The sequence below is a fragment of the Mytilus trossulus genome, chromosome 11 (genome assembly GCF_036588685.1).
Source record: "Mytilus trossulus isolate FHL-02 chromosome 11, PNRI_Mtr1.1.1.hap1, whole genome shotgun sequence".
In the NCBI taxonomy this organism is placed as follows: domain Eukaryota; kingdom Metazoa; phylum Mollusca; class Bivalvia; order Mytilida; family Mytilidae; genus Mytilus; species Mytilus trossulus.
Window position 1 is genome coordinate 24817423 of NC_086383.1, and position 6258 is coordinate 24823680.

The window sequence follows — 6258 nt, forward strand, 5'->3', positions numbered from 1 at the left end:
ACCTAATCCAATATTAACATAAGGTGACCAGAGGTCACCAAATCCAATACATGAATAAGGTGACCAGAAGTTATCCCATTCTAGCATATTAAAGCCAACAGAGGTTAACAAATCCCATTTCTGGTTAAGATAGTCACATGTAATCAAATTAACTATTTGTGTAAGCTAAAGGTAATCAAGAAACAAAAAGAGATTTGTTCAATCAAGCCTAATTGGCCATTTTACCAGAAACGATTACAAGTTTTAAGTTCAAAAAGAATAATAGTTGCAGCATTTTATAAACATAGTGTATGCTTCCATCATATTAAAGGTTTGATACAATAAATTAAATGCATACATACCACTTTCATCTACATTTTCTGAGGACTTCTGAAAAAAGAAGATAAACATATGATAATTGTATTAGTATATTCAATTTTATTTATTTAAGTTATCTTAACATTATCAATAGTATCAACTACATGTATAAGATTAGTGAATAATTTATTTCGTAAACATATTTTATATCTACTTCTACTTAGAGTCTTAGAGTGAGTCTAATCTTCTAGTCGTGATTCGAACATTTAAAAAAAACTTGATGAAACAAATCTTTTGCTTTGAATGACTTAATTAAACTTAAGTTTGTTTTATTCGTTGTATTCAATTGCTCGGTATGTTAATTTTACTTACAGATAATACAGACGGTGATAAGCTCAAGATCTATGGTGTATTGCTAAATAGAAAGAAGAATTGTTATTTTTAGTTTTCTATTTTTAGAACTACAATATTACTACACAGAAGAGTACTATTTATAGGGTGACCAGTGGGCACCGTTCAGCGTAACTATTATCCTTGTGCTAAACGCACTCGTTTAAAGCTATTAGTCAAAAGATGCGGATACACGAATCACGATAATATACTTCGGATATAATTATTTTTTTTGGAACATATGAAAAAGATGATTCGCATGTGAGATGTGTGTGTGCTTATTGCGAAACCTAATGTTGCCTTACGTTAAGATTTTTATTAGTAATGGTAATGAAAGACCTAAAAGTGTGATGATCCAGATTTCTCCAAATGTGGTCTGAGTGCTAAATCAGATTTTACGCCTAACAATATATTTGCAAAAAATCAGGACACATACTGTGTAGTTCTGTCGTGCACACATTTTGAGAAATTAAAAAAAAAATGTCAAGTTCTGTGCTTGTGTGAATTGAAATAATTCAGTAAAACGTATTCTTGATTATTTAAGCTCTTCTTTTTAAATTCAGTATATATTATCACAATTAAAACAGCAGGGGCGTGTTTTTTGTCCTTCGGTAGTGAGCCAGAAGAGGTCCATTTCTATTTTTTTGCATTGGGAAGATCTTCTGGCTCTCTTCCACCTCTTCTTTTTAAATAGGTGGTTTAGACTGTTAGACAGCAGAGACGCAACACAAACATGGCGTCGTTTAGTCTAAATGACATTCACAAATTAATGAATGAAATATACTAGAATGTGAGCTTTGTTATAAACGTTTTATAGTATGACGGGCTTAGTAGGATATATCTGTAGGACGATAAGCTGGAAGAATATAAGAACTACACGGACAGTAACAGTTAAGGGACAACTATTTGAAATTCTAGAGAAGGCATTTTGATTCTTCTTTAGGTACAGAAAACCATCAACATTTTGAAGATTTTTTTCCGGCACATGCCTGATTGAGGTTCATTTCAATTTTTCTAGTATTTGTTAAATTTAACAATTTTATCGAACTTTTATTTTTTTTACATTTTTTTTATTATATTTTCATTACATTAGTGATTAACGCTAATTCAATACTCATGGTTGGGCTAGTAGTCAGTTCAAATAAATAGATGAGGAATGAAGAAGGAAAGAGGACATCATTATTCATTTTAATTTGTCGCTAATCATGCCTTTTTTTGTTTTGCTCTTACCAGGCAACCATATTCATAAACGAAAATTTCCTGTCCCCCATCCCAACAAATAAATAAATATCAGATGAGATGGTTTTCTCTTAAATAACACACGTTTAAATTGATGCTATAATTTTTAACGCCCAGTGACAAATATTTCATGCATGTTCAGGAAAACACGAGAGAAAAAGTCGGGTATATAATATAAAAACGAAGAGATGAGATATGATTGCTGATGACGCAACTATCATAATATGAAGTAGTGGATGGAAGCAATAATAGGAAACCGTAAGGCCTTCAACAATAAAACAAAAACCCGATACTGTAAAGCCGTTTATAAAACGCCATGAAAGTGTGAAACAATTCAAACGATAAAACTAATACGGCCTAATTATTCAAAACAAAACAATTTGAAAAATACCAAATATGAGTTGAGACATGAACCAACGACAAACACTAAACTACATGCTCCTGACTTGGGACAAGTTCATAAAGAATATGGCAGAGGTTGGTCATATAAAAACGAAGATGTGGTATGATTGCCAATGAGACAATTCTTCACAAGAGAACAAATGATACAAAAATTAACAGCCATAGGTCACCTGACCATACGGCTTTTAACAATAAGCAAAGCCAATACCACATAGTGAGCTATAAAAGGCCCCGAAATCACAAATGTAAAACAATTCAAAGGAGAAAACTAACGGCCTAATTAATGTATAAAATAAAGTGAACGAAAAACAAAGAAGAAACACAGCAACAAACGGCAACCACTGAGTTCCTGTCTACTGACTTGGGATAGTCACATACATACAGAATGTGGCGGGATTAAACATAGTAGCGGGATCCCAAACATGTCCTAACCAGGGACAGTGATTTAACAGTACAACAACTAGTGTGTAAGCGCTCGATCCTCCTCGAAGCTGAAACAGTAGTGTAGCAGTACAATATAAGAGGCAACCTGTGCAAATCAGTTGCAATTTGAATATCTGAAAAGATCGGTACGAGATACTCAAAAGAAACCGACCAACTAACAGTAAAGACCATAGACTCAAAACATCGAACTACTAGTAAGAGTATTTGCAATTACTGGAAGTTTGTTCAAAGCTAGTTGCAACTAGTTCTGAAATAAATCTTGTTCTCCCAGACTGAAGTATCAATCAGTATACACAACCAACTGATAAAATTTATTAAAAAGAAAAGTATAGGAAATGTCTGGTTTACGTTGCATACTAATATATGGATCGATATATAATGAAAGCATTTGAAAAATGGTAGTCCGAAGGTTTTGACCATCAAAATTTTGCATTAGAAATAATAGTTAGGACCTGAGAAGATTTTCTTCAAGGACCACCAGAAAAAAAATTGTTTTGAGAGCTTTCTGAAAGCTTTGCTCTATACAAAAATAATCCAGTTCGGATACTAAAAAAATAATAGATAGACAAAGATGTCCTTTTTGTAAATTGATCCGAGTCATATTCCAGACAAATATTAACGAATTCTTGGGCAGGATAAAATTATTCTTAAAAATCAAATAGTGGGGAATAAAGCCTGATTTGTTTAGCAACATTGAATTGAAGAAAAGCATAAAGAAAATTGTAACGAACAGAGCACAATTTTACAGTCGTGTCTACTGGACGTATCTTAATTTTCTAAAAAAAAAATCGTAAACTTAATTTGATTCATCCAACATAACAAGAAACTGCTGTATTCAACGGCAATTTATTTTTTTATTTTATTGATCTTCCGTAGAATATCTTCAGAAGAGGTCCAGATTCATTTTTTGAACTCTTCACCAGAAGACATTCTGGATATGTACAGAAGAGATTAATAAAACACGCCCAAGGACCGAAAAGGGTACATGGTCGAACAGACAAAGGCAGAACGGACTACATGGACGAAACATTCATTCATTCATTTCTTTATTTCCTATATCAAGAGATTCAATGAACAACATATATGTTAACAAATTAAATAACAAAGGTTTACAAAAACAGGCAACACAATACAATATTACAATATTACACTATTTACAATAACTAAAGCATATTACCAAAAGAAAATTTTAAGACAATTGCTCTCACTAACGACAGTTCATGTACTTAGCAAGCTACTGTATTATCCTTCTCGTTAATCTGCTATACTCAGCAACACAGAGTGCAACGTGTACGTGACACAAACTAAGAAAACTGTCAGTATCGATATTTACTGTTGTTATGTGCTTGCCCAAAAGAATGCAGTATAATTGTTCATCATCGTATGAATACAGTTCGACAAATAATTGCAATGGAAACCTTTCAATAATGAAATCCCACCATGCATCTCTGAATGATTGAGTACCACAACAACTATAACACGCATGTACGTACACATCTAGAAATGGTCTGTCGCATAGCTCGCAAGTGCTTCTCGTGTTGTTAGGGATGTCAGTTAGTAATTTTGTTATGAAGTATGCGTTTATGATCCTTGATCATGTTGATGATCTAGCGCATTTCCAGAAATCAGGGACTTTGACCGAGAGATGAATATTTCTAAAACGAGAAAAGTTATTGTCACTCTGTATTCGACGAGTCCATTCATCAGTTTGTACTTTGTCTACCATATTATTCACTATAATTTTCCAAGATTGTTTTGTAGGGAAAACTCCATCTCGCATAAAGATAATCACATATTCATGAAGATAATATTTATATAAGATATCCATAATTTGTTGAATGAACCCATATAATGCTTACGTTCGGTGTCAATAAAATAAGAGTACAGGCGCACAAGAAATAGTTTTTTCATCAGGAATCTACTTGTCAATCTGATAGATCGAAATACAGTTCCAGTGTCAAACTTCGCTAAATCGAACGTAAAAGAGGAACGAAAGATACAAGAGGGACTTTCAAACTCATAGATCGAAAAATAAACTGGCAACACCAAGGCTTAAAAGGAAAAGACATACAAACATATAATGGTAATAAAATTGAGAATGGAAATGGGGAATGTGTAAAAGAGACAACAACCCGACCATAGAAAAAATAACAGCAGAAGGTCACCAACAGGTCTTCAATGTAGCGAGAAAATCCCGCACCCGAAGGCGTCCTTCAGCTGGCCCCTAAACAATTATATACTAGTTTGAAATAGTGATAATGAACGCCATACTAATTTCCAAATTGTATGTACACAAGACACAACATAGAAACTAAAGACTAAGCAACGCGAACCCCACTAAAAACTGGGGGATCTCCTCATGTGCTCCGAAACAGTCAGAAGATTCTGACAAAGGATCTACATGTAACAAAGCTGGGCTCTTCTTTCTGGTGGTTGTTTATTCACAAAAACATACATACGTATATTTGTCTCTGATTTAACCTTCTCCTTGTTTTGTAGTTGTACTACACACCCCTTCAAAAATGTGAGGGCTATGATTAAGAATTTAGGAAAAACAAGTCACAGGAAATAAAGTTGCTGACAATAATTTGTGCTCCAATGAACAGTTGCGCTTTAAACACTATGAACGTTTGCGCTTTACACTTTGATACACACCTATGTTAATTAATTGTTAACTCTAAATGAATTGTGAGTGATCATTACGCAAATTGAAAGCAACTTATTTTTTTGTGCCATTTTGGTCTATTTGAAAAAATGGTTACAAAACTCTTCTCATATAAATAACGGTTAATTCTACACTGCCTGTATAGTCCGCAGAAATCTAGCAACATTGTTTATATAAGCTTTTTTCACAATTTGTGGAGAGAAAAACTATTTTTTCAGTATACAACATTCAAATGCTAAGGTTTGTGTTTGCTGGTCTATTCCTAATAAAGGCAAAGCAGGAAAAAACACGTAGTGTTGGCAAATCCATGTAAGTGTAAAACGTAGTGTTAACAGAAAGTATAAGTGTAGAACGTAGTGTTGTTAGATAATGTAAGTGTAGAACATAGTGTTGTCAGATAATGTAAGTGAAGAACGTAGTGTTTTCAGATAATGTAAGTGTAGAACGTAGTGTTGTCAGATACGTGTAAGTGAAACGTAGTGTTGTCAGATACTTAGCAGTGTAGAACGTTTAGTTGTCAGATACTGTAAGTGTAGAACATAGTGTCGTCAAATAATGTCAGTGTAGGGCATACGTAGTGTTGTCATATACTGTCAGTTTAGAACGTAGTGTTGTCAGACGCTGTAAGTGTAGAACGTAGTGTTGTCATATAATGTAAGTGTAGAACGTAGTGTTGTGAGATACGTGTAAGTGTAGAATGTAGTGTTGCCAGATAATGTAAGTGTAGAACGTAGTGTTATCAGATACGTGTAAGTGTGAAACGTAGTGTTGTCAGAAACTTGACAGTGAAGAACGTTTTGTTGTCAGATACTGTAAGTATA